Below are 24,952 nucleotides of genomic sequence, written 5' to 3'. Positions count from 1 at the left end.
TCTCTTCTCTTGCTTTCACAGTTTTACGGCTCTCACTTTGTACTTTCCCAAGGTCTAGGTTGCGTGGCCCATCCCCACCTGACACATGGCCATCTTGTAGAATGAGTTCACCAGATATCGTGTTTACCTGGCATTCTTCTACTCTCCATCAACATTTTCATGTTACTTAGATCTTTCTAGTTGATTTAATAGTTATCTCTATTGGTGTCATTATTTAAAACAAAATAAAACCACTTCCAAAACCCACCTCACATGAAAGTATAGATATAAAGTTAAATTTGAGGAAGTGTCAAGGAGCATTTTCTTTAAACAAAATCTTTACCTATGGTTTTCCTTCAAAAATGAGTTCTGCTAATATGTTTTTATAAAAATTTGACTTACTGCAACATTTGAAGAATATAACTTCTGTAGAAAGCAAAGCTTCTTAACTGTGTAAAACAGACATAACATGGGCAGGCTTAGTTTTTCAAACCACAGCATTGCTCCTTTAGTTCTTGGCTACCACTAGGAATCTTTATATCTCTAAAGATTAAACAAGTACAACAAAATTGGTATTTTGTGGGCAGGTGGGTTCCATTAGATAATTCTTTTGGGTGTTCACAGATTATTTTGTTGTGGTCCGAGCACGGGTTGGAAAAGAATTTCCAGACACAAGGCAGAATGTAAGGGAGATAGGGTTTATTAAAGAGAAGGGTCACTGCAAGAACAGTGGACTGACTTCCTGGTAGTCAGGGAAAGTCGACAATGAGCATGGGTTGCTTGTCTGTTTTTATAGCCAGGGAACCTGTAAGTCATCTGCTGACTGGGCAGAGTACGTATACTTTCAGTGTGCTGAGCGAGAGAAAAACAGGGGAAAGTCTTTCCTTATATGGAATGGGAAAGGGACAGGGCATGGTGCTTGGGAGGCCTCTGGGTCATTGCAATGGTCGCATTGTGACAGAGTGATGGGAGTCCTGTAACTCTTTGTTCTGGCAATATTTGCCCTTTGAGTTTACCTTGTTCTTTGTCCTTGGAGCACACCACATTTCCCCCTCTCTTTATTTAAAGGGCCAATTCTTTGGCCCTATTGGATCCCTGCTCATGTCTACCGACCTGCCTAGCTCCTTCTCAGGTGTTTGGGAACCCTTTTTGTAAGGAGAATGGCCGACAATCTCTCTGGCTGCTTCCTGCTGGTTGGGGGCATCGTAGGGGCCCTGGGTTCCTGATGCCTGCTCTGTCAGGGTGTGTTCATGGAGGGAGACGAGAGTCCAGGGAATGATAAGAAGGCTTGTTCCAATGTAGTTCATGTGCCAGCTGGCTGGTACTCTTGTTGTAGCACCATCTGGAAGTGAATCTTTTGAACCTGTTGGGAGATGAACTTAGATCATGTGTTAATAATGCAGGGGCCAAACAACAAAAGAAAGGCTATCAGGATTAATGGTCTCAACAAGGGCAATAGCCATGTCCATATCTGGATCCCCACAGAGGAGAGGAGGCTAGAAAGCCAGCTGGGGCCCTGTTCTGCTCTCTCTTTTAAATCTTCTATTAATTTGATGTTGTTCTTTAGAAGCTGAAGGTTTTCTTCAATCTGGCTGGAGGTATTAAGCAGCATATCTAATTTAGTAGGGCACAGACACTCCCTGCCTCAGCTGTTATAACATTAAGGACCCTCCTATTTTGTAAAACCACCTCGGCCAGAGAGCCTAGGGCTGACTGCTGTTCCTCAATGGCTGCTACTGTAGCCTTCCAAGATTCCTGGTCCATGATGGTGAGATTGAGAACACGCCTCTGTAAGAGGGGTATGCCTGCAAACCAAAAAAGCTCTCTAAAGACACTATGTATTATGTTGGGCCTATCAAGAATTGGTTTATTGTAAGCATGTCCAGTCAGTGGTTTATTTTGTCTCTCCCAGACAGGTCTTAAGGCCTCCTCAAGGAAGGACCCAAGGTTGGGAATGCCTCCTGAGGAAGCTAAATCCTTTGTAATGGTCGCCTCTGGGACCACAGCACTAATTGTGCGGGAGCTCCCTTCAAAGTGTGGGAAGATCCAGATAGACCCCGTTACCACATAGAAATGAAAATCCAGTGCCCCTCAAAGATACCCCTGTTGTGGGTCCCCAGAGCCAGGCCCTGACCTTTTGGGAGTTTTCCTCTGGAAATAGACTGGGGTCCCATGGCCTAGGATTAAATTGGGAAGGCCAAACTCTGAGGAAGTAATCATCTATACATAAAGGGGAGAATCCAGACTCTGACTTATTATGAGTGTGACGGGGGGAATTGGCATAACAAATTTCTGAATATTAGCTGAATTATATTATATTTTGGAGGAGAATCTTGCCAGGAGGTTAAACTAAGTGTCCGGTGGTCACGCCGATCCCCATGTATTTAGTTCTGAGGGCCGAGCTGTTTATGGGGATATGGTCTTCATTAATATATTTCTTAGTCTCATTTTTCCTTGAATTTCCCCAACACAAAGTGAAATTAGCTTCATGTACATCATATTTATTTTCCTCTGACCAGGGATTCCACTCCAGGCTAGTCTGATTAAAATTGAGGGTATAGTTACAAAGAGTCATTTAGCCAGCCCAAAAGTGGTCCCCGTCCATCCAGGTTTTGGAAACAGAGCTGTGCCTCATCTGCCCAAGCTTGGGCTAATGCCCATATCCTGTTTTTTTCTTCATGAGTACAAGCGGTCAGGATTACATGAATGTCTTGCCAGGTCAGGTCAGAGGCTATAGTGAGGGCCTGAAATTCCTTAATAAAAGTGGTGGGATCCAGACTGAAGGAACCTAACTTGTTTTGAATTTGGGAAATGTCAGACATGGGAAAGGGAACATGGACTCTAATAGTGCCCATGTATCCAGTTGCTACTTCCCTTAAGGGAAGCATATTAGAATCTGTTTCCTGGTGTTGGGCAGTCCTCGATCTTATGTGGGGATGGGAGGGGGGCTTTCGCCCTGATAAGGGAGTGGCTGTTGGGCAGCTGTGGGTTGAGGTGGGGTGGGTGCTGAAGCAAAGGGGGTTGATGGGGTGGAGGACAGGAAAGGTCAAGTAGAGGATCGTCTAGGAGATCTGATGGAGAGAGAGACAGAGGGGGTCAGGGGGGTAAGGCAGCAACAGAAAGACACATGCGGCATGAGTCCCTCAGATTGGGATTCTAAGTAAGGGCTATAAAGGTCTGGACATAAGGAACCTCTGAGTCCTTTCCTTGTTTCTGGCAAAAGAGATCAAGTTGGAGGATCGTGTTATAATTTAGTATGCCATTAAGAGGCCATTTTTCTTGGTCCCCCAGTTTATACTGGGGCCAAGCTGTGTTACAAAACAAAATGAGCCTCTTCTTTTTGTGACTTTCAGGGTCAAATATTTTTCCAGTTCCTGAGGTTACAGCCGAGGGGTGAGTCTAAGGGAGGCCCCCGAGACGTAGCAGAGCCCATTCTTAGCCTATATGCCGTAGAATGGGGGTACTGAGAGTCACCGGCTGACAGAAAGCCATCCTCATTGTCGCAGTGATCTCTCCATGTGATTAATGCACAAAATAGGCCGACAGTCCCAACAGTTGTGTCTGACCATGAGCGGTGACCCCTGAGCATGTGACTAAGGTACAAACCATGTGACTGAGGCACAAACAGTGCGACTAAGGCACCGTGCAACTCGAGCAAAGAAAGAAAGAGAGAGAGATTCCCAGGACCCACCGGGTGACTCACCATTTGGCGATTCCCTGAAATGTGAAAAGGCACTCCTGGGATGGCTCAGATGCAGCCTGAGCTCCTGTAAGTCAATCCGGATGGAGAAAAAGGTGAAAGTAACATAGAAGACAGGCTGAGGAATCCACCTCGTAGTCCTGCTAGGAAGGCGGCAGCCAAGGGGAGGGGGCTGTGTTCTGCTTGAACCAATTTGTGCCTCACAGTGCATGGAAGTTGTCTTGCTGGGGGTAGACACTCTAACAACCTGATCTGTTCCATGACTCCCTTATCCTTTCACGGGAGTCTTCAAGTGGCAGGCGCCCTAATGGCTTTTAAATGCCTGACCCATGCCCACACAATATCAATTGGCCTAGTCCTCAGAAGGAAGACAGAGGCACCCTCACCCATTCTGGGCGGCAGTTATTGGGTTGAAGTGAGCCGTGGAGCCTTCAGAACACACCAGGGTGTGGCCCTGGCCAGAGTCCCTGTTGCTTCCATGGCAACTTGCCTGTTCACAAAGGGTCCCAAGAAATGAGGAGAGGAGGTGGGGGAGGAAAGGAGGTGGGGGAGGAGATCCCCCCAAGAGATATCCCTATATGGACCACCAAAATGTCGTGGTCTGAGCGTGGGTTGGAAAAGAATTTCCATACACAAAGCAGAATGTAAAGAAGATAGGGTTTATTAAAGAGAAGGGTCACTGCAAGAACAGTGGACTGGCTTGCCGGTAGTCAGGGAAAGTCGACAATGAGCATGGGTTGCTTGTCTGTTTTTTTTTCTTTTTTTTTTTTAACATCTTTATTGGGGTATAATTGCTTTACAATGGTGTGTTAGTTTCTGCCTTATAACAAAGTGAATCAGTTATACATATACATATGTTCCCATATCTCTTCCCTCTTGCGTCTCCCTCCCTCCTACCCTCCCTATCCCACCCCTCTAGGTGGTCACAAAGCACCGAGCCGATATCCCTGTGCCATGTGGCTGCTTCCCACTAGCTATCTACCTTACATTTGTTAGTGTATATATGTCCATGCCACTCTCTCTTGCTTTGTCACAGCTGACCCTTCCCTCTCCCCATATCCTCAAGTCCGTTCTCCAGTAGGTCTGTGTCTTTATTCCTGTGTTACCCCTAGGTTCTTCATGACATTTTTTTTCTTAAATTCCATATATATGTGTTAGCATATGGTATTTGTCTTCTTCTTTCTGACTTATTTCACTCTGTATGACAGACTCTAAGTCTATCCACCTCATTACAAATAGCTCAATTTCATTTCTTTTTATGGCTGAGTAATATTCCATTGTATATATGTGCCAGCCAGGGAACCTATAAGTCATCTTCTGACTGGGCAGAGCATGTATACTTTCAGTGTGCTGAGCGAGAGGAAAACAGGGCAAATGTCTTTCCTTATATGGAATGGGAAAGGGACAGGGCATGGTGCTCGGGAGGGCTCTGGGTCATTGCAATGGTCGCATTGTGACAGAGTGATGGGAGTCCTGTAACTCTTTGTTCTGGCAATATAGGCCCTTTGAGTTACCTTGTTCTCTGTCCTTGGAGCACACCACATATTCTGTTTGTTTTCTTTATTTTTTCTCCATGTTGGCAAAGGTTATTAAGCTTGAAGGAAAGTTACTGTCTCAGCTACAGGAGCTTTCAAATCTGTAATATTTCACTGGCAGCTACTTTATGAGAAACAGGTCATAAAATTGTATTTAAACTTCACCATCATACTTACAATTGTTCTGCTTACAACTTTTTAAAATTGAAGTATATTTGAATTACAATGTTGTGTTACTTACTGCTCTACAGTAAAGTGACTCAGTTATACATATATATACATTCTTTTTCATATTCTTTTCCATTGAGGTTTATTGAATATAGTTCCCTGTGCTATACAGTAGGACCTTGTTGTTTTGTTTCTAACTTTATTTGAGATTCTACTTTAAAAGAACACGTCACACGTTTTAAAGACTGAAGAAATATACTGGAGTTTGCATGCAATTTTGTTAGCATTTGGCAGTGGTATTTGTAGAAATGATAATACTTTTAAAAGTTAAAGTCACATCTTTTCCCATATCTATGGACTTTAAAAAATCTTGATTACCATGAAACTTTTTATTTTAGCCTGAGAAGTCTATACTTTTTACTAAGATGTCACATCTTTTTTTGTGTGTTGTTGCATCTGGGATTGAAAGGCTTATTTTGTTTCTGCTTTCAAATCTCGTGTTTTCAGTTAGGATTGTGTACAAATGATTTTATCTGGGGATCCTAGAACACGTAATCTGTATATTTGCATATTCACTGTGATGGGAAAGAGTTAGGTTGACTAAGAGAAAGGCTTGATTAGCATATATGTTAAATGGAATACAGTTTCCTTGGAGTTACAGTAACTCTCTTAATGGGAACAGGGGCAAATTTAATGCAAGATCTTCCCAGGGCTTCAGCAGATAGAGATATGACCATTCGTCTTTGGTGAAGTGCTGTTTTGAATATGACATACTGGGTAAGTTGAGCATAATACAATGTAATGCCATATAACATGAGGTGATGTCACATTACACAACATGCATCATGTAACATGTGACATCATATAACACAATGTGATGCCACATGACAAGGTGGTGTCATATAAGGTGCACCATGTAACACAATGTAACATCACATAATACAATGTGGTGTCATATAACACCATGTCATGTCAGGTAACAAAACATGACATCATATAATACATTCCTTTATTTAAACATCATAACCTAAGCACAGCAATGATTATCATTCTTTTTTCTTCTTACTTTATTTTTTAAATTATCATAGAGCAAAACTGATTTTTCTTTTCAAATTCAAAATTCTATGAACTTTAACAAAGATGTATATTTATGTAACTGCCACTATAATCAGAATACAGAATAGTTCCATCACCCCTCCCAAAATTGCTTTGTGTTATTCTTTTGTATCACCCTCTGCCTTAATCCTGGTGACTCCTGATAGGTTCTCCATCACTATAGTTTTGTCTTTTGGAGAATGTCATATACATGGAATCAGACAACCTTTGGAACTGACTTCTCTCACTCAGATTCATTCAAGTTGTTGCAGGTATCAATAGTTCATTCTTTTTGTTGCTGAGTATTCTTCCATGGTATGGATATACCACATTTTGTTTATCCATTGGCCCATTGAAGGACATTTGGGTTGTTTCCAATTTTTGATGATTGTGAGTAGAGCTACTCCAAACATTTGTGTACATGGTTTTGAGTGAACTTAGGTTTTTATTTCTCTTGGGTAATTACCAAAGAGTGGGACTGCTGGATCATATTGTGAGTGTGTGTTTAGCTTTAAAAGAAGCTGCTGCACCACTTTTCAGAGTGACTGTAGCACTTTGCACTTCCACAGTAGTATATGGGAGCTCCAGCAACTCTACATCCTCACCAGCATTTGGCATGATTAGACTATGCCTTAAATCTAGAACTCACGCTTTATAATCATTTGTTTACCTCTCTGTCCCCTGGTATCCCCCTCCCCAGCTAGATTCAAGGGCATGGTCCATGTCTTCTAGGCTTGTCTCTACTCAGTGCCTTGTGTTAATGCCTGACACATTAGTAGATACAATATATAGGTATATGGAATGCATGAACAAACTTCTTATTGATTCTTATAGATTCCAACTTATTTCATGATTGTGAGAATATCATGTGTGGCTGACTCAGCCTGTGTTCTCTAGAGAGCAAAGCCTTGTGTGAGTGTTCTTCATTGGAGAGTATGATCCCAGGAAAGAGAAGTAAGGGACAGAGAAGTAGGGTGGTGAAGGGAGTGAGTCAAAACAAGGCTGAATCACTATCTGGCTACATTATGGGCCACTGGTCACTCCATACAGTAGGATTGTCTGAGAAGAAACATGAGATGTGTCTCAGGACTGTCCATGGGGTTGCAGGGAGAAAGAGGGAACATTTATCCATTGGTCCAAGTTCTTTCCCATGGAATGCCAGCTTGCAGGTGCATCCAGCTAATAAATGCATGAAGGCCACGCAACAGAGGAGCCCCAGCTGGGAAGCAGCTGTGGGTGCATGGGCTCAAAGACAAATTTGGTCAGGGTGCACCTGTATGAGGACATGTTTACACAGAGCTGGCCACTGCCATAAACTTCTGGTGAGTGACTGGAGAACCCTGAAGGACCCAAGTGCAATAGGTGGCACAACAGTGAAGAAAGAAAAGTGACTAAGGGCCATGGTCACAATTCATATGCATCTGGCAAAGAGATAGTTCCCCGATGTGCAGGGATCTTTATCTAAAATGTACACTGGAATTAACTCCATATTGCTCAAGCTGTTACATACAGACAGGTCCATAGTCTCCACATGAAATTCTTGGTGCCAGATATGTTTCAAAATTCAGATATTTTTGTTTATATTTTATGAAGACAATTAAGTGCACACACAATTTTATATGATGGAACAACCCCGAGAGGTTCAGGCCCAGCACCCTGTCCTCCGAACATTAGTAATTCTACAGTGAAACCTGAATATTTTCTACAAGGTGGGACAAATTATGACCACAGATAGCCTCATTTCAGTTCAAATCAGGTTTTGTTGAATTTTGACATAAAAAATTTGCTTTTCCAAACTTTAGGATTTTAGAATCGTGGATAACTGATTATGAAAACTATAGGAATCAGCAAGCTGGATTCAAAATGTTATCTTTGTCTTTAAAATTTAAAACCTTGATTAACAATTTTCTAGGTCTCCTTCTTTGATAATTAGCTCAGAACGTCCCCCTAGGTTCTCTCACAATGAGTTTGATTAGATTTCAGTTCTGGAGATATTTCTGTAATTATTTCCTTGATATGGTTTCAAGGAAACTGGTGTTGTCAGTGTCCTTTGGTGTCCTTTGTTGAGAAATTTTATTGTCTTTGTTAAAGTATTTTTAGCTACCAGTAAAACAATCTACTTGATATCAAGCAAAATAGGGGATTATTAGAATGATACTGGACTAACCCGCAGACTCCAAGGGACAGTGGGCTCTGTGAGAGAGGGGTTGGAGTGGAGCGGGGAGAGCAGACTTAGGAAGTAGAAAGGCATCCAGACAGAGGGCATACTGCTGTCCCCCAGACACATTTTGTTCTCTTCTAATTGCCTCGTGCTTCTCCATGGACCATTTTCTTGTCTTTTTCCTGCTCATGGCAGAATAGAGATGGTCTCATTAGTTTCCCAATTTATAGGATCTCAATTTCAGCCACACAAAGAGAAATGACTATTTTGAATCCCAAATTCCTTGGAGAAGAGTTTCATTGACCCAGGTTGGGTTAATTTCCTTTCCTAACCCAGAAATTATGACCAGGATAACAGGGCCACATGGAAAACATGACCAATCAATTTAAAAGGAAAATATAACTAAAATATTAAAAATACCTATAAATTAAGTGAAAGATACAAAATGGACAGGAATCCTGAATAGACTCTTCACAAAAGAAGATATTAAAATGACTGAAATTGGGCTTCCCTGGTGGCGCAGTGGTTGAGAGTCTGCCTGCCGATGCAGGGGACACGGGTTCGTGCCCCGGTCCAGGAAGATCCCACGTGCCGTGGAGCGGCTGGGCCCGTGAGCCATGGCCGCTGAGCCTGCGCGTCCGGAGCCTGTGCTCCGCAACGGGAGAGGCCACAGCAGTGAGAGGCCCGCGTACCGCAAAAAATAAATAAATAAATAAATAAAGGCTGAAATTACCAATAAGCATATGAAAAGGTGCTTAACCTTATAAGTCACCAGTAAAATGTGAATCTGAACCACAACAAGATACTGCTATATCCACACCTAAATGGCTAAAATTAAAGGCTGACAACACCAAATATTAGAGAATATAGAGCAACAGGAAGTGTCATACACTGCTGATAAGATTGTAAATTTGTACAGACTTTTGAAAATGATTTGGTAGTATTACCAAAGTTTAGGACAATGCATATCTATAGCCCAGAAAGTTTGTTCTTAGTTATATTCCCAACAGAAATGTGTATGTCTGCACACCAAAAGACATGTCTTATAATGCTCATAACAGCATTATTTATAGTAACCCCCATCTGGAAGCCATTCCATATCTATCAACTCTAGAACTGATAAATTGTGTGATAATCATACAGTGGAATACTATACAGAAATAAAAATAAATGTATTCCTTAAACTGTAACGATGTGACTGAATCTCACAAACATGTTGAGCAAAAGAGAAGTCTGATTGAAACTCATATAATACATAGTATATGATTCCAGGCATGAAGACTCAGAAACGGGCAAATCTACTTTATGGTGTTAGGAGTCAGTGGTTGAAGGGAGAGTGTAAGGAATGGAAGGAGATCTAATTCAGCTTTTGTTGATAATGTCCTGTTTCTTGCCCTTGGAGGAGGTTGCATGGTTGAGTTTCCTTTGTAACTGAGCTATATGGTTTATTTAAAATCAATGCACTTTTCTGTGTATATGCCATAGTTCAATTAAAATGTTTATTAAATGATTTAATGAATATATTTACTGTATCATTCAGGCTTCCGCAAGAAAACAGATGACATACTCAAACTTGGTAATTTGAATGAATTTACTATTGGGCAAGATGGAGGAATCCACAAGGGGTAGAGTGGTATCCCAGAGCCAGTGTGTGTGTGTGTGTGTGTGTGTGTGTGAGAGAGAGAGAGAGAGAGAGAGAGAGAGAGAGTTCTTTCTAAGAACTAGAAGGATGTAACGACAAGGCCACCTTGACAAGAGCTGTGTGACCTTCAGTGAAAGGACCCTGTAGGGAGGGGTCCAAAATAATGAATGCTGTGAGCCCTTGTACCCAGACTCCATCTCCTGCTGGGCCTCCCCTTGCAGAGCACAGCTGGAATCCTGGGTATGAGAACCTCTTGATGTGGTCCACACAGGCAGAGAGTGGGAGGGGGTGGAGGAGAATGGAGAGGGATGGGCAACTCAGCAGGTTCCTGTCCACCTACATTCTCCCATCAGTATTGGTGGAAAGCTTTAGTTGCAGCAAAATGTTTAGAAATAATATCACTTATTTTTTAATTATCTTTTTTCAACCTCAATTATTTAAAAACTACTGACTTGATGTAATCATGGTGTTTCCTAAGTCTGATTGGAAGAGCACAGAGCTTCCAGGTGTTGAAACGGAGCTATAAGCTTCCCTCTGAGCTTTGATGTCAAAGCTGCTGCTGGGTGTTTGCAGCCACATCCCTGGATCGAGTAGAGTTAGGGAAGATCGGAGGCCAGATTGCCCTGGTTCAAAGCAAAACTACAGTACTCAGTTGCTTGATGCTTGTGGACACCTGTAGCATGTCTCAGTGCTCCCTGTAAGGAGGTTGTGAGGACTGAATCACCTCATACAGGCAGAGGTCTCAGAAACAGCACCTGGTGCCAGATTGAGTGTGATGTGAATGGACAGTTTATGCTGATTGCTAAACAACTCAGGAAAATACAGGATGATGAAAAATGGCCTTGCTTTTGCTGGATTTAAAATGAAACTAGAAAGAATAGGACTTTTCTCATGAGAGGACACCTTGCAGACAATATAGTAATTGCACAGGTAATGAGATGCTCCCTCCTTTTGGTCCCAGGCAGTTGCCCTATGTGTGGTTAGTAGAACTTAACCCCTTGGTGACTCTGCTCATTGTTACCTTCAAATCTAACTCATCCCATGCTGCCTGTCCTACTTGCCCACCCAACTGCGGACTGGGAGCTCCCCAAGAGCAGGCTTAAGCTTGTACCCTGGAATCTCAATGCTTGGGTGAATGACAGGTTCAGTGGTAGATTTAAAACTACCCCCTGGACACCCACAGTATTTCTTTGCAACAGAAAGTCTTATTTGTGATAAATCTCATGTGGCTTATTTTAGGTAGTCGATGGCCAACACACATTAGATACCTCACCAAAGGAGAGAGGCAGGGTAGTTTCTACTCCATCCAGTACGCACAAGCCATTCATGAGTTTTTCTTGTTTGAAGGATGAATATGAGGTTTGTAACTGTTAAGATATTCTCCAGAGATGCATCCTGTGTGGCTTAAGACATATAGGTTATCTCATCTTAACTTCAGGTAGTGGATTCATCAGGACAGTATTGCTTTTGATAAAAGGCACCTGAAAGGGCTTCCCTGGTGGCGCAGTGGTTGGGAGTCCGCCTGCCGATGTGGGGGACGCGGGTTCGTGCCCCGGTCCGGGAGGGTCCCGCGTGCCGCGGAGCGGCTGGGCCCGTGAGCCATGGCCACTGGGTCTGTGCGTCTGGAGCCTGTGCTCCGCAGCGGGAGGGGCCGAAGCGGTGAGAGGCCTGCGTACCGCAAAAAAAACAAACAAACAAAGGCACCTGAAAAATGTCCAGAGCAGGACCAGGTACAATATGTTCTGTATAAAAAGACTGCAAGGTTTCAGATAGAACACAGTCAAGTTGTATCTCTGAGCACATGAGACAGATCGACTTTTGGGGAGAGGTTTCACACGTGGAGTTACCAGATATGTTTTTAAGTAGTGAAACCATCCCATTTGAAGACTGAGCACATAAGAGGAGTCTACCTTGGTGCAATGGAAAAACACTCTCACAGACTGGGGGCTGAATCTTGGTTTTGCCCCCAACAAGCTGTGTAGCCTGAAGAAAACCTTGGGAGCCTCAGAGTTTCCTCATGGGAGGGGTTGCTGCAAGGTGACCAGACCTCCTTGCCAAGGAGGCTGCTTAACAAATGGTAGAAGTCCTTGCTCTGCTTTCCTCTGAATCATATTGCCAAGGGCTTTAGGAATGGGGGTAAAATGCCCTATTTAGCTCTTTGTTTTGCATTGAAACTTGGCCCTGTTGGAGATTTGAGTGAGAAAGTACAGAGCCACCTATCATAGGTTTTGTTTTAAGGAATAGCAGAGCTCTTGATGAAAGATTATTGCCCCAAGAGGGTGTTGATAGGAGTGCCACAGGATAAAGACAGCTCAGGTAAATGTTACTTTTTATCTTTATCCATCTCCACCCAACCGAAATTTTAATTTTTAGAAGAGTCTCAATGGCAGGTTGTTAGAATTTGTAATAGAAAGTGAAGCTGGGAACTGTATTGTTCCTATCAGCAGCCTTTTCTTCCAGCATGCTATAAAACAAATACCACTTCATCCTTTATGGCTGGGTGTCATTGAGGAGCCAGCACTGAGTGAGAATAGAATGGAATGTTATTGGCAGTGACCTGGGGGGACACATTAGAAGGTACTGCTGGGACTTCTCAGTGAAGGCACCAGGCATTCCCAAGCAGATGTACTTATGCACAGGCAGTTTGATTAGTGCCACTGGTTTCTGCAGGCAGTGTGATTAAAGTTAAGGGAGAAAGTGAGGTTTTGCCAGAGACAAGGAAGACTTCATTCAATTTCATGTTATTGAAGGGAATTTTTCTGACACAATTAAACTCTGTGAATACAGAACCTATTATAAAGTTGGCTTCATGAGTACTATGACAGGAGTTTTGGCTGGAAGGAAATTCAGGCCTCCACAAATGATAAAGGAAAACAGAGTCTTACAGGAGCTTCTGTCTTCCTGTCCTGACTGGTATTTCTCTTATGATGATGGAAAATAACTTGTGTTTTTACTGAGTTTGAGAGATTCTTATTGCCATATAGCAGAGCAGACAATGAGATGCCATTTATGTTTGTAGAAAAGCATCATTCAGAGAAAGGGCAATTGGTGCAATATTTTCCTTACTGAGAATTTAAAGAAAAGACATGATGATCAATCAAGAAATCTTTAGAATAAAAATCAAGTAATTAACCAGCAGATGTGATGGATTAGGTAAGCAACTATCTGTCTTCAGTTCTGTGGTAGATGCTCTGAAGAGTTCAGACCATAGTGATAAAGTCTAGTCAGGCAGACAAAGCTGCACACATGGAAAAATCAGGCATTCCAGCTACTTTGCTTAGAAAACTTCAGTGGTTTCTGTCTGTCTGCAGAATGAAGTCCTAGCACTTCTGCAAAAGGATAATGCACTTCCCAAGCAGGACACCTTTCTTACTTATTTTTTTTTATTGTGGTAAAAAATATATATCATATAAAGTTTGTCATTTTATCTATTTTATCTAATTTTTAAACATCTTTATTGGAGTATAATTGCTTTAAAATGGTGTGTTAGTTTCTTCTGTATCACAAAGTGAATCAGCTATACGTATATATATATCCCCATATGCCTCTTGCATCTCCCTTCCACCCTCCCTATCTCACCCCTCTAGATGGTCACAAAGCACAGAGCTGATCTCCCTGTGCTATGCGGCTGCTTCCCACTAACTATCTATTTTACATTTGGTAGTGTATATATATCCATGCCACTCTCACTTCGACTCACTTCCCCTTCCCTGTGTCCTCAAGTCCATTCTCTACATCTGTGTCTTTATTCCTGTTCTGTCCCTTGGTTCTTCAGAACCTTTTTCTTTTTTAGATTACATATATATGTGGTAGCATACGGTATTTTTTTTCTCTTTCTGACTTATTTCACTCTGTATGACAGTCTCAAGGGCCATCCCCCTCACTACAAATAACAGTTTCATTTCATTTTATGATGAGTAATATTCCATTGTATATATGTGCCACATATTCTTTATCCATTCATCTGTCGATGACACTTAGGTTGCTTCCATAACCTGGCAATTGTAAACAGTGCTACATTGAACATTGTGGTACATGACTCTCTTTGAGTTATGGTTTTCTCAGGGAATGTGCCCAGTTCTCCATAGTGGCTGTATCCATTTATATTCCCACCAACAGTGCAAGAGGGTTCCCTTTTCTCCACACCCTCTCCAGCATTTATTGTTTGTAGACTTTTTGATGATGGCTATTCTGACCGGTGTGAGGTGATACCTCACTGTAGTTTTTTTTTTTTTTTTTTTTTTGTGGTACGCAGCCCTCTCACTCTTGTGGCCTATCCTGTTGCGGAGCACAGGCTCCGGATGCGCAGGCCCAGTGGCCATGGCTCACGGGCTCAGCCGCTCCGCGGCATGTGGGATCTTCCTGGACTGGGGCACGAACCCGTGTCCCCTGTATTGGCAGGCAGACTCTCAACCACTGTGCCACCAGGGAAGCCTCCCTCACTGTAGTTTTGATTTGCATTTCTCTGATGATTAGTCATGTTGAGCTTTCATATGTTTGTTGGCACTCTGTATATCTTTTTGGAGAAATGTCTGTTTAGGTCTTCTGCCCATTTTAGGGCTGGGTTGCTTGTGTTTTTGATATTGAGCTGCACGAGCTGCTTGTATATTTTGGAGATTAATCCTTTGTCAGTTGCTTCATTTGCAAATATTTTCTCCCATTCTGAGGGTGGTCTTTTAGTCTTGTTTATGGTTTCCTTGCTTGTGCAAAAGCTTTTAAGTTTCATTAGGTCCCATTTGTTTATTTTTGTTTCTATTTCCATTTCTCTAGGTGGTGGGTCAAAAAGGATCTTGCTGTGATTTATGTCAAAGAGTGCTCTGCCTATGTTTTCCTCTAAGAGTTTTATAGTGTCTGGACTTACATCTCCATTGTGAGGTTTTTGTGTATGGTGTTATGGAGTGTTCTAATTTCATTGTTTTACATGTAGCTGTCCAGTTTTCCCAGCACCAATTACTGAAGAGGCTGTTTTTTCTCCATTGTATACTCTTGCCTCCTTTATCAAAGATAAGGTGACCATATGTGTGTGGGTTTATCTCTGGACTTTCTATCCTGTTCCATTGATCTATATTTCTGTTTTTGTGCCAGTACCATACTGTCTTGATTACTGTAGCTTTGCAGTATAGTCTGAAGTCCAGGAGCCTGATTCCTCCAGCTCCATTTTTCTTTCTCAAGATTGCTTTGGATATTTGGGGTCTTTGGTGTTTCCATACAAACTGTAAAATTTTTTGTTCTAGTTCTGTGAAAAATGCTCTTGGTAGTTTGATAGAGATGGCATTGAATCTGTAAATTTCTTTGGTAGTATAATCATTTTCACAATGTTGATTCTTCCTATCCAAGAACATGGTATATCTCTCCATCTGTTTGTATCATCTTTAATTTCTTATATCAGTGTCTTATAGTCTTCTGCATACAGGTCTTTTGTCTCCTTAGGTAGGTTTATTCCTAGGTATTTTATTCTTTTTGTTGCAATGTTAAATGGAAGTGTTTCCTTAATTTCCCTCTCAGATTTTTCATCATTAGTGTATAGGAATGCAAGAGATTTCTGTGCATTAATTTTGTATCCTGCTGCTGTACCAAATTCATTGATTAGCTCTAGTAGTTTTCTGGTAGCATCTTTAGGATTCTCTATGTATAGTATCATGTCATCTGCAAACAGTGACAGTTTTACTCCTTCTTTTCTGATTTGGCTTCCTTTTATTTCTTTTTCTTCTCTGATTGCTGTGGCTAAAACTTCCAAGACTATGTTGAATAAAAGTGGTGAGAGTGGGCAACCTTGTCTTGTTCCTGATCTTAGAGAAAATGGTTTCGGTTTTTCTCCATTGAGAATGATGTTGGCTGTGGATGTGTCATATATGGCCTTTAATATGTTGATGTAAGTTCCCTCTATGCCTACTTTCTGCAGGGTTTTTATCATAAATGGGCATTAAATTTTGTTGAATGCTTTTTCTGCATCTATTGAGATTATCACATGGTTTTTATTCTTCAATTTGTTAATATGGTGTATCACGTTGATTGATTTGCATATATTGAAGAATCCTGCATTCCTAGGATAAACCCCACTTGATCATGGTGTATGATCCTTTTAATGTGCTGTTGGATTCTGTTCGCTAGTATTTTGTTGAGGATTTTTGCATCTATGTTCATCAATGATATTGGCCTGTAGTTTTCTTTTTTTGTGACATCTTTGTCTGGTTTTGTTATCAGGGTGATGATGGCCTCATAGAATGAGTTTGGGAGTGTTCCTCCCTCTGTTATATTTTGGAAGAGTTTGAGAAGTATAGTTGTTAGCTCTTCTCTAAATATTTGATAGAATAGGGCTCTAAAGCCATCTGGTCCTGGGCTTTTGTTTGTTGGAAGATTTTTACTCACAGTTTCAATTTCACTGCTTGTGATTGGTCTGTTTATATTTTCTATTTCTTCATGGTTCAGTCTTGGAAGGTTGTGCTTTTCTAAGAATTTGTCGATTTCTTCCAGGTTGTCCATTTTATTGGCATAAAGGTGCTTGTAGTAATCTCTCATGATCCTTTGTATTTCTGCAGTGTCAGTTGTTACTTCTCCTTTTTCATTTCCAATTCTATTGATTTGAGTCTTCTCCATTTTTTCTTGATGAGTCTGGCTAGTGGCTTATCAATTTTGTTTATCTTCTCAAAGAACCAGTTTATACTTCTATTGATCTTTGCTATCATTTTCTCCATTTGTTTTTCATGTATTTCTGATCTGATCTTTATGATTTCTCTCCTTCTGCTAACTTTGGGGTTTTTTGTTCTTCTTTCTCTAATTGCTTTAGATGTAAGGTTAGGTGGTTTATTTGAGAATTTTCTTGTTTCTTGAGGTAGGATTGTATTGCTATCAACTTCCCTGTTAGAATTGGTTTTGCTGCATCCCATAGGTTTTGCTTGTCGTGTTTTCATTGTCTTTTGTTCCTAGGTATTTTTTGATTTCTTCTTTGATTTCTTCAGTGATCTCTTGGTTATTTATTAGTGTATTGTTTAGCCTCCATGTGTTTGTATTTTTAACAGATTTTTCCTGTTTTTGACATCTAGTTTTATAGCATTGTATTTGGAAAAGATAATTGATATGATTTCAATTTTCTTAAATTTACCAAGGCTTGATTTGTTACCCAAGATATGATCTATCCTGCAGAATATTCCATGAGTACTTGAGAAGAAAATGTATTCTGTTGTTTTTGGATGCAATATCCTATAAATATCAATTAAGTCCATGTTGTTTAATGTGTCATTTATAGATTGTGTTTCCTTATTTATTTTCATTTTGGGTGATCTCTCCATTGGTGAAAGTAGGGTGTTAAAGTCCCCTATATGATTGTTTTACTGTCAATTTCCCCTTTTATGGCTTTTAGCATTTGCCTTATGTATCGAGGTTTTCCTATGTTGAGTCCATAAATGTTTACAATTGTTATATCTTCTTGGATTGATCCCTTGATCATTATGTAGTGTCCTTCTAAGTGTCTTGTAGTAGTCTTTATTTTAAAGTCTATTCTGTCTGATATGAGAGTTGCTACTCCAGCTTTCTTCTGATTATCATTTGCATGGAATATCCTTTTCCATCACCCCGCTTTCAGTCTGTACGTGTCCCTAGGTCTGAAGTGGGTCTCTTGTAGAGAGCATATATACAGGTCTTGTTTTTCTATCCATTCAGCCAGTGTATGTCTTTTGGTTTGAACATTTAATCCATTTACATTTAAGGTAATTTTCGATATGTATGTTCCTAATACCATTTTCTTAATTGTTTTGGGTTTTGTTATTGTAGGTCTTTTTCTTGTCTTGTGTTTCCTGCCCAGAGAAGTTCCTTTGGCATTTGTTGTAAAGCTGGTTTGGTGGTAGTGAATTCCCTTAGCTTTTGCTGGTCTGTAAAGGTTTTAATTTCTCCGTCGAATCTGAATGAGATCCTTGCTGTATAGAGTAATCTTGGTTTTTGGTTTTCTCTTTCATCACTTTGAATATATCCTGCCACACCTTTCTGGGTTGCAGAGTTTCTGCTGAAAGATCAGCTGTTAACCTTATGCGTATTCCCTTGTATGTTATTTGTTGCTTTTCCCTTGCTGATTTTAATATTTTTTCTTTGTATTTAATTTTTGATAGTTTGATTAATATGTGTCTTGCTGTGTTTCTCCTTGGATTTATCCTGTATGCGACTCTCTGCACTTCCTGGACTCAATTGACTATTTCCTTTCCCGTGGTAGGGAAATTTTCAGCTATAATCTCTTCAAATATTTTCTCAATCCCTTTATCTTTTCTTCTTCTTCTGGGACCCTTATAATTCGAACGTTCGTGCATTTAATGTTGTCCCAGAGGTCTCTGAGACTGTCCTCAATTCTTTTCATTCTTTTTTCTGCTCTGCTTTAGTTATTTCCACTCTTTTATCTTCCAGGTCACTTTATCCTTTCTTCTGCCTCAGTCATTCTGCTATTTATTCCTTCTAGAGAATTTTTAATTTCATTTATTGTGTTGTTCATCATTGCTTGTTTCATCTTTATTTCTTCTAGATCCTTGTTAAATGTTTCTTCCATTTTGTCCATTCTATTTCAAAATTTTGGATCATCTTTACTATCATTATTCTGAATTCTTTTTCAGGTAGACTGCCTATTTCCTCTTCATTTGTTTGGTCTGGTGGGTTTTTATCTTGCTCCTTCATCTGCTGTGTGTTTTTCTGTCTTCTCATTTTGCTTACCTTACTGTGTTTGGGGTCTCCTTTTTGCAGGTTGCAGGTTCGTAGTTCCCGTTGTTTTTGGTGTCTGTCCCCAGTGGCTAAAGTTGGTTCAGTGGGTTGTGTAGGCTTCCTGGTTGAGGGGACTAGTGCCTGTGCTCTGGTGGATGAGGCTGGATCTTGTCTTTCTGGTGGGCAGGTCCACGTCTGGTGGTGTGTTTTGCGGTGTCTGTGGACTTATTAGGATTTTAGGCAGCCTCTCTGCTAATGGGTGGGTTTGTGTTCCTGTCTTGCTAGTTGTTTGGCATAGGGTGTCCAGCACTGTAGCTTGCTGGTCATTGAGTGAAACTGGGTGCTGGTGTTGAGATGGAGATCTGTGGGAGAGTTTTGCCGTTTGATATTATGTGGAGCTGGGAGGTCTCTTGTGGACCAGTGTCCTGAAGTTGGCTCTCCCACCTCAGAGGCACAGCACTGACTCCTGGCTGCAGCACCAAGAGCCTTTCATCCATACGGCTCAGATTAAAAGTGAGAAAAATTAGAAAGAAAGAAACAAAGAAAGAAAGGAGGAAAGAAAGAAAGAAGGGAGGGAGGGAGGAAGGAAGGAGGGAAGGAAGGAAAGAAAGAAAGAAAGTAAAATAAAATAAAGTAAGATAAAATAAAATAATTAAAATAAAAAATTTTTATTTAGAAAAAAATTTTTTTTCTAGAAAAAAAAAACAGACTGATAGAACCCCTGGACAAATGGTGGAAGCAAAGCTATACAGACAAAATCTCACACAAAAGCATACACATATGCACTCACAAAAAGAGGAAAAGGGGAAAAATAATAAATCTTGCTCTGAAAGTCCACCTCCTCAATTTGGGATGATTCGTTGTCTATTCATGTATTCCACAGGAGCAGGGTACATCAAGTTGATTGTGGAGCTGTAGTCCGCTGCTTCTGAAGCTGCTGGGAGAGATTTCCCTTTCTCTTCTTTGTTCTCACAGCTCCCGGGGCTCAGCTTTGGATTTGGCCCCGGTCTCTGCTTGTAGGTCGCCGGAGGGCGTCTGTTCTTCGCTCAGACAGGACGGGTTTAAAAGAGCAGCTGCTTCGGGGAATCTGGCTCACTCACGCTGGGGGGAGGGAGGGGTACGGAGTGCAGGATGAGCCTGCAGCCACAGAAGCCAGCATGACGTTGCAGCAGCCTGAGGCGCACCGTTCATTCTCCCAGGGAAGTTGTCCCTGGATCCCGGGACCCTGGCAGTGACGGGCTGCACAGGCTCCCTGGAAGAGAGTTGTGGATAGTGACCTGTGCTCGCACACAGGCTTCTTTATTTTGGGGGGGGGGGGGAATAGGAGTTTAGTAATTTATTTATTTATTTTTGCTGTGTTGGGTCTTCGTTTCTGTGCAAGGGCTTTCTCTAGTTGTGGCAAGGGGGGCCACTCGCACACAGACTTCTTGGTGGCGGCTGCATCAGCCATAGCGTCTCATGCCCGTCTGTGGGGTCTGCTCTTTTAGCCGTGGCTCACGCCTGTCTCTAGAGCTCCTTTAAGCAGTGCTCTGAATCCCCTCTCCTCGCACACCAGAAAACAAAGAGGGAAGAAAAGTCTCTTGCCTCTTTGGCAGGTCCAGACTTTTCCCCAGACTCCCTCCCAGCTAGCCGTGGTGCACTAACCCCCTGCAGGATGTGTTCACGCCGCCAACACCAGTCCTCTCCCTGTGCTGTGACTGACGCCCGAGCCTCAGCTCTCAGCCCTGCCTGCCCCAGTGGGTGAGTAGACAAGCCTCTCGGGCTGGTGAGTGCCGGTCGGCACTGATCCTCTGTGCAGGGATCTCTCCGCTTTGCCCTCTGCACCCCTGTTGCTGTGCTCTCCTCCGCAGCTCTGAAGCTTTCCCCCTCCGCCACCCACAGTCTTCGCCCATGAACGGGCTTCCTAGTGTGTGGAAACCCTTCCTCCTTCACAGCTCCCTCCCACTGGTGCAGGTCCCGTCCCTATCCTTTTGTCTCTGTTTTTTCTTTTTTCTTTTCCCTACCCAGGTATATGGGGTCTTTCTTGCCTTTTGGGAGGTCTGAGGTCTTCTGCCAGCGTTCAGCAGGTGTTCTGTAGGAGTTGTTCCATGTGTAGATGTTTTTCTGGTGTATCTGTGGGGTGGAATGTGATTTCTACGTCTTACTCTTCCGCCATCTTCCCCTCGTCCCCCCATTTTGTGTATTTTTATCCTCTCTCTTTTCTTCTTGGTGAGCCTGGCTATAGATTTGTCAATATTTTTCCTCTTTTCAAAAACCAGCTCTTGGTTTTATTGATCTATTTTATTGTTTTTATGATCTCTATTTTATTTCCTCTTTGATCTTTATTATTTCCTCCTGCTGACTTTGGGTTTTGTTTGTTCTTCTTTTAGGTGGTAGGTTAGGTTGTTTATTTGAGATTTTTCTTGTTTCTTGGGGAAGGCCTGTATCATTATGAACTTTCCTCTTAGAACTGCTTTTGCTACATCCCATAGATTTTGTAAAGTGTGTTTTCATTTTCGTTTGTCTTGTAATTTTCTTATTTCTTCTTTGATTTCATCATTGACCCAGTGTTTTTTTTTTCTTAGTAGCATGTTGTTTAGTCTCCATGTGTTCCTTCATTTCCTGTTTTTTTTCTGTAGTTGATTTCTAGTTTTATACCACTGTGGTTAGGAAAGAACTTGAAATAATTTTCATCTTCTTAAATTTTTTGAGGCTTGTATTGTGACCTAGTACATGGTCTATCTTAGAGAACATTCCATGTGTGCTTGAAAAGTATGTGTATTCTGCGTTTTTTTGGATGTAGTGTCCTGTAGGTATCAATTAAGTCCATGTGTTCTATTGTGTCATTTAGGGCCTCTGTTGCCTTATGGATTTTCTGTCTGGATGATTGTCTATTGCTGTCAGTGGGGTGTTAAATTCCCCTAATATTATTGCATTATTTACAGTTTTTCCCTTTATGTCTGTTAGTGTTTGCTTTGTATATTTAGGTGTTTCTCTATTGGGTGCGTATGTTAATGAGTGTAATATCCTCTTCTTGTATTGATCCCTTTACCATTATATAATGCCCTTATTTGCCTTTTGTTATAACTTTGTTTTAAAGTCTATTTTGTCCAATGAATATTGCTATCTCTGCTTTCTCGTAATGAACTATATTTTTTTCTTGTAATGAAATATATTTCTTTGCATGAAATATACTTTTTCATCTCCTCACTTTTAGTCTGTGTGTGTCTTTCACCCTGAAGTGAGTCTCTTGAAAGCATCATATTGTAAGTGCTTTTTTTTTTTTCCTTTTTTTAATCCAATATGCTCCTCTGTGTCTTTTGATGGGAACATTTAGTCCAGTGACATTTAAAGTAATTATTGATAGGTATGTACTTATTGCCATTTTAATCCTTGATTTCCAGTTGCTTTTGCTGTTCTTCTTTGTTCATTTCTTCTTCATTTTGTTTTTCCTTTTGTGTTTTGATTTTCTTTTGTAGTATCTTTGAGTTCCTTTCTTTTTGGTTTTTGTGAATCAGTATATGTTTTTTATTTGTGGTTACCATGAAGTTCAAGTATGTTTACCCATAACTATATCTACTTGCTTTAAATTTATAATCTTTCAAGTTCAAACATATTCTAAAAGATATACATTTTTGTACTCTCTTCCCCACATTTTGTGTATTTGTTTTTCTATTTTACATCTTCATGTTTATCCTTTTCCTGTTTATTGTAGTTATAATCCCTTTTACGGTTTTTAAATTGTTTTCTAATCTACCTACTGGCTTATTTACATGATCTTCAATCCTTACTATATATTTGCCTTTCCTAATGGAATTTTCCCTTTCCTATGGATGCTTGCTTCTTTTCTATTTAGAGAAGATATTTCAATATTTCTTTTTGGATAGGTTTAGTATTGATGAGTTCTTTTAGATTTTGCTTGTCTGAGAAATTCTTAGTTTCTTCTTCTAATCTAAATGATAAGGTTGCTGGGTAGAGTATCCTAGGTTGCAAGTTTTTCCCTGGCAGGACTTTAAATATATCATGCCACTCCTTTCTGGCCTACAAAGTTTCTCCAGAGAAATCAACTGATAACCTTATAGGGGTTCCCTTTTAACTGACTCTTTGTTTTCTCTTGCTGCCTTAGAATCCTCTTTTTGTCTTTAATTTTTGCCATTTTAATTATGATATGTCTTGGTGTGGGTCTGTTTGGGTTCATCTTGTTTGGGACCTTCTCTGCTTCCTGTAACTGGATATCCATTTCCTTCTTAAGGTTTGGGAAGTTTTCAGCCATGATTTCTTCAAATACATTCAATCCCTTTTTCTCTCTCTCATTCTTCTTGAATTCTTATTATGCATAGCTTGGCATGGTTTATATTATCCCATAGATCTTGTATGTTGCTTTCATTTTTTAAATTTGTCTTTCTGTCTGCTGTTCTGATTGGATGATTTCCATTATTTTATCTTCCAGATAACTTATTTGTTCTTCTGTGTCATTTAGTCTGCTATTCATTATTTCTAGATTGGTTTTTATCTCAGTAACTGAATTGTCTATTTTTGACTAGTTCATCTTTATAGTTTCTAGTTCCTTGTTACAGTGATCTGCATTCTATTGAAAATATTTCTTAATTCAGTTAGCATTTTTCTTACCACCTTTTTGAACTTGACACCTGGTAGGCTGATGAACTTTGTATCATTATTTATTTTTTCAGGGGATTTCTCTTGCTCCTTTAATTTGGAGTACTTCCTCTGACTTTTTACTTTCTCTGTCTATATGAATTTAGGAGAAATAGTTATCTACTCTGGTCTTGAATGGGTGTTTTTATGTGGGAGTTTCCCTGTGTAGACTGTGTATGTCCAATGTCTTTGGTGGGAGGTCTGGTTTTGACATGGATGCAAGCTTTGTTTTTCCTCAGGGTGTGCTAGCCAATATTCCCTTGATAGGGTGTGTGGTTGTTGTTGGGGGATATAAAGTCTGTATAGGATGTGAGGTGGGACTTCCTCTCTGCTCTGTGCCTGTTGCCCCCCTGTCCAGGGTGTGGTCTGCTCCCCAGTGTTGGAGTAGAAGCCCTGAGGGTCAGTTCAATCAGGTTCTGTTGCCCTTGAGTACATGGCCTGCCCCAAAGGAGGTAATTTCTGGAGCAAGTAAGGCCCTTGCAGTCACAGAGGATCTATGTGCCACATGTGTAGGAAGCCACGGTTCTGCTCAGAAACAGCCCAAGGTACCATCCATTCCCCTCTTGTGTTCATCCCAGATCTAGTGCAAGACTGTGGTATAGAGTAGGCTGGGGCTGGGTGGATCAGGACACTGTGGCTGCAAGATTTGAGGTGGCTGCATTGCTGCCTGAGACCTAGACTTTCTCTGTGATAGTCTTCTCCCAGGACCTGTCTGTCCCAGATCCAGTGCTAAGCTGAGGTGTGGATTTGGTGGAACCAGGGCCCTCTCACTGGGAGACAAACCTCTGCATGCTCCTGTGGCACCACCTCCGTGCCTATTTCTTTGTGTGCCTTGTGTTGTTGAAAATGGGACATTTGAATATTATACTATGGTAATTGTTCCTTGGCCCTTTTCCCAGAGTTTGCTGTTTTTATTTTGAATTGCTGAAGGCTGTAGTAGTCCATTTGTTTTGTGACTTTCCCAAACTATTTTTGCATAGGCTATATTTCTTGTCATCCATGGTCACTGAATTCTGTGTTCCTTAGTGTGTTCAGCTAGTGTTTTTACAGAGATTTCCTTGAAAGTCAGGAGCTAAAAATCAAAACTAAATAAATAAATACAACAATAGCAAAAGCTAAATCTTAGCTTTAATAGTTTCTGCTTGTTTGGGGATATTTCTATAGAAGATAAGAGCTTAGAACTGCCTATCCACCATTTTGCTGATGTCACTCTGACATCTTCCTTCTTAAGTGCTCTGTCCTTGGATATATTTTTACCTTTGTCTTGAATGCCCTTTCCCTCTTTACTTGGAAAGTTATATTCAACCTCTAAGATATTGCCTGAATATCACCTTCTTTGTGAAACTTTATTTCAGCCA

At 41.0% G+C, this 24,952-nt stretch overlaps 1 protein-coding gene across 5 annotated transcripts in view; it reads left to right on the top strand.

The window, feature by feature from the left end:
* Positions 1-24,952, top strand: part of OCA2 (OCA2 melanosomal transmembrane protein) — a 257,209-nt gene that overhangs the window by 155,391 nt on the left and 76,866 nt on the right. The window lies entirely within an intron of this gene.

Source organism: Pseudorca crassidens, chromosome 6 (genome assembly GCF_039906515.1).
Source record: "Pseudorca crassidens isolate mPseCra1 chromosome 6, mPseCra1.hap1, whole genome shotgun sequence".
Classification (NCBI taxonomy): domain Eukaryota; kingdom Metazoa; phylum Chordata; class Mammalia; order Artiodactyla; family Delphinidae; genus Pseudorca; species Pseudorca crassidens.
The sequence above is the reverse complement of the archived record's forward strand: the minus strand, read 5'-3'. Positions and strand labels throughout refer to the sequence as shown.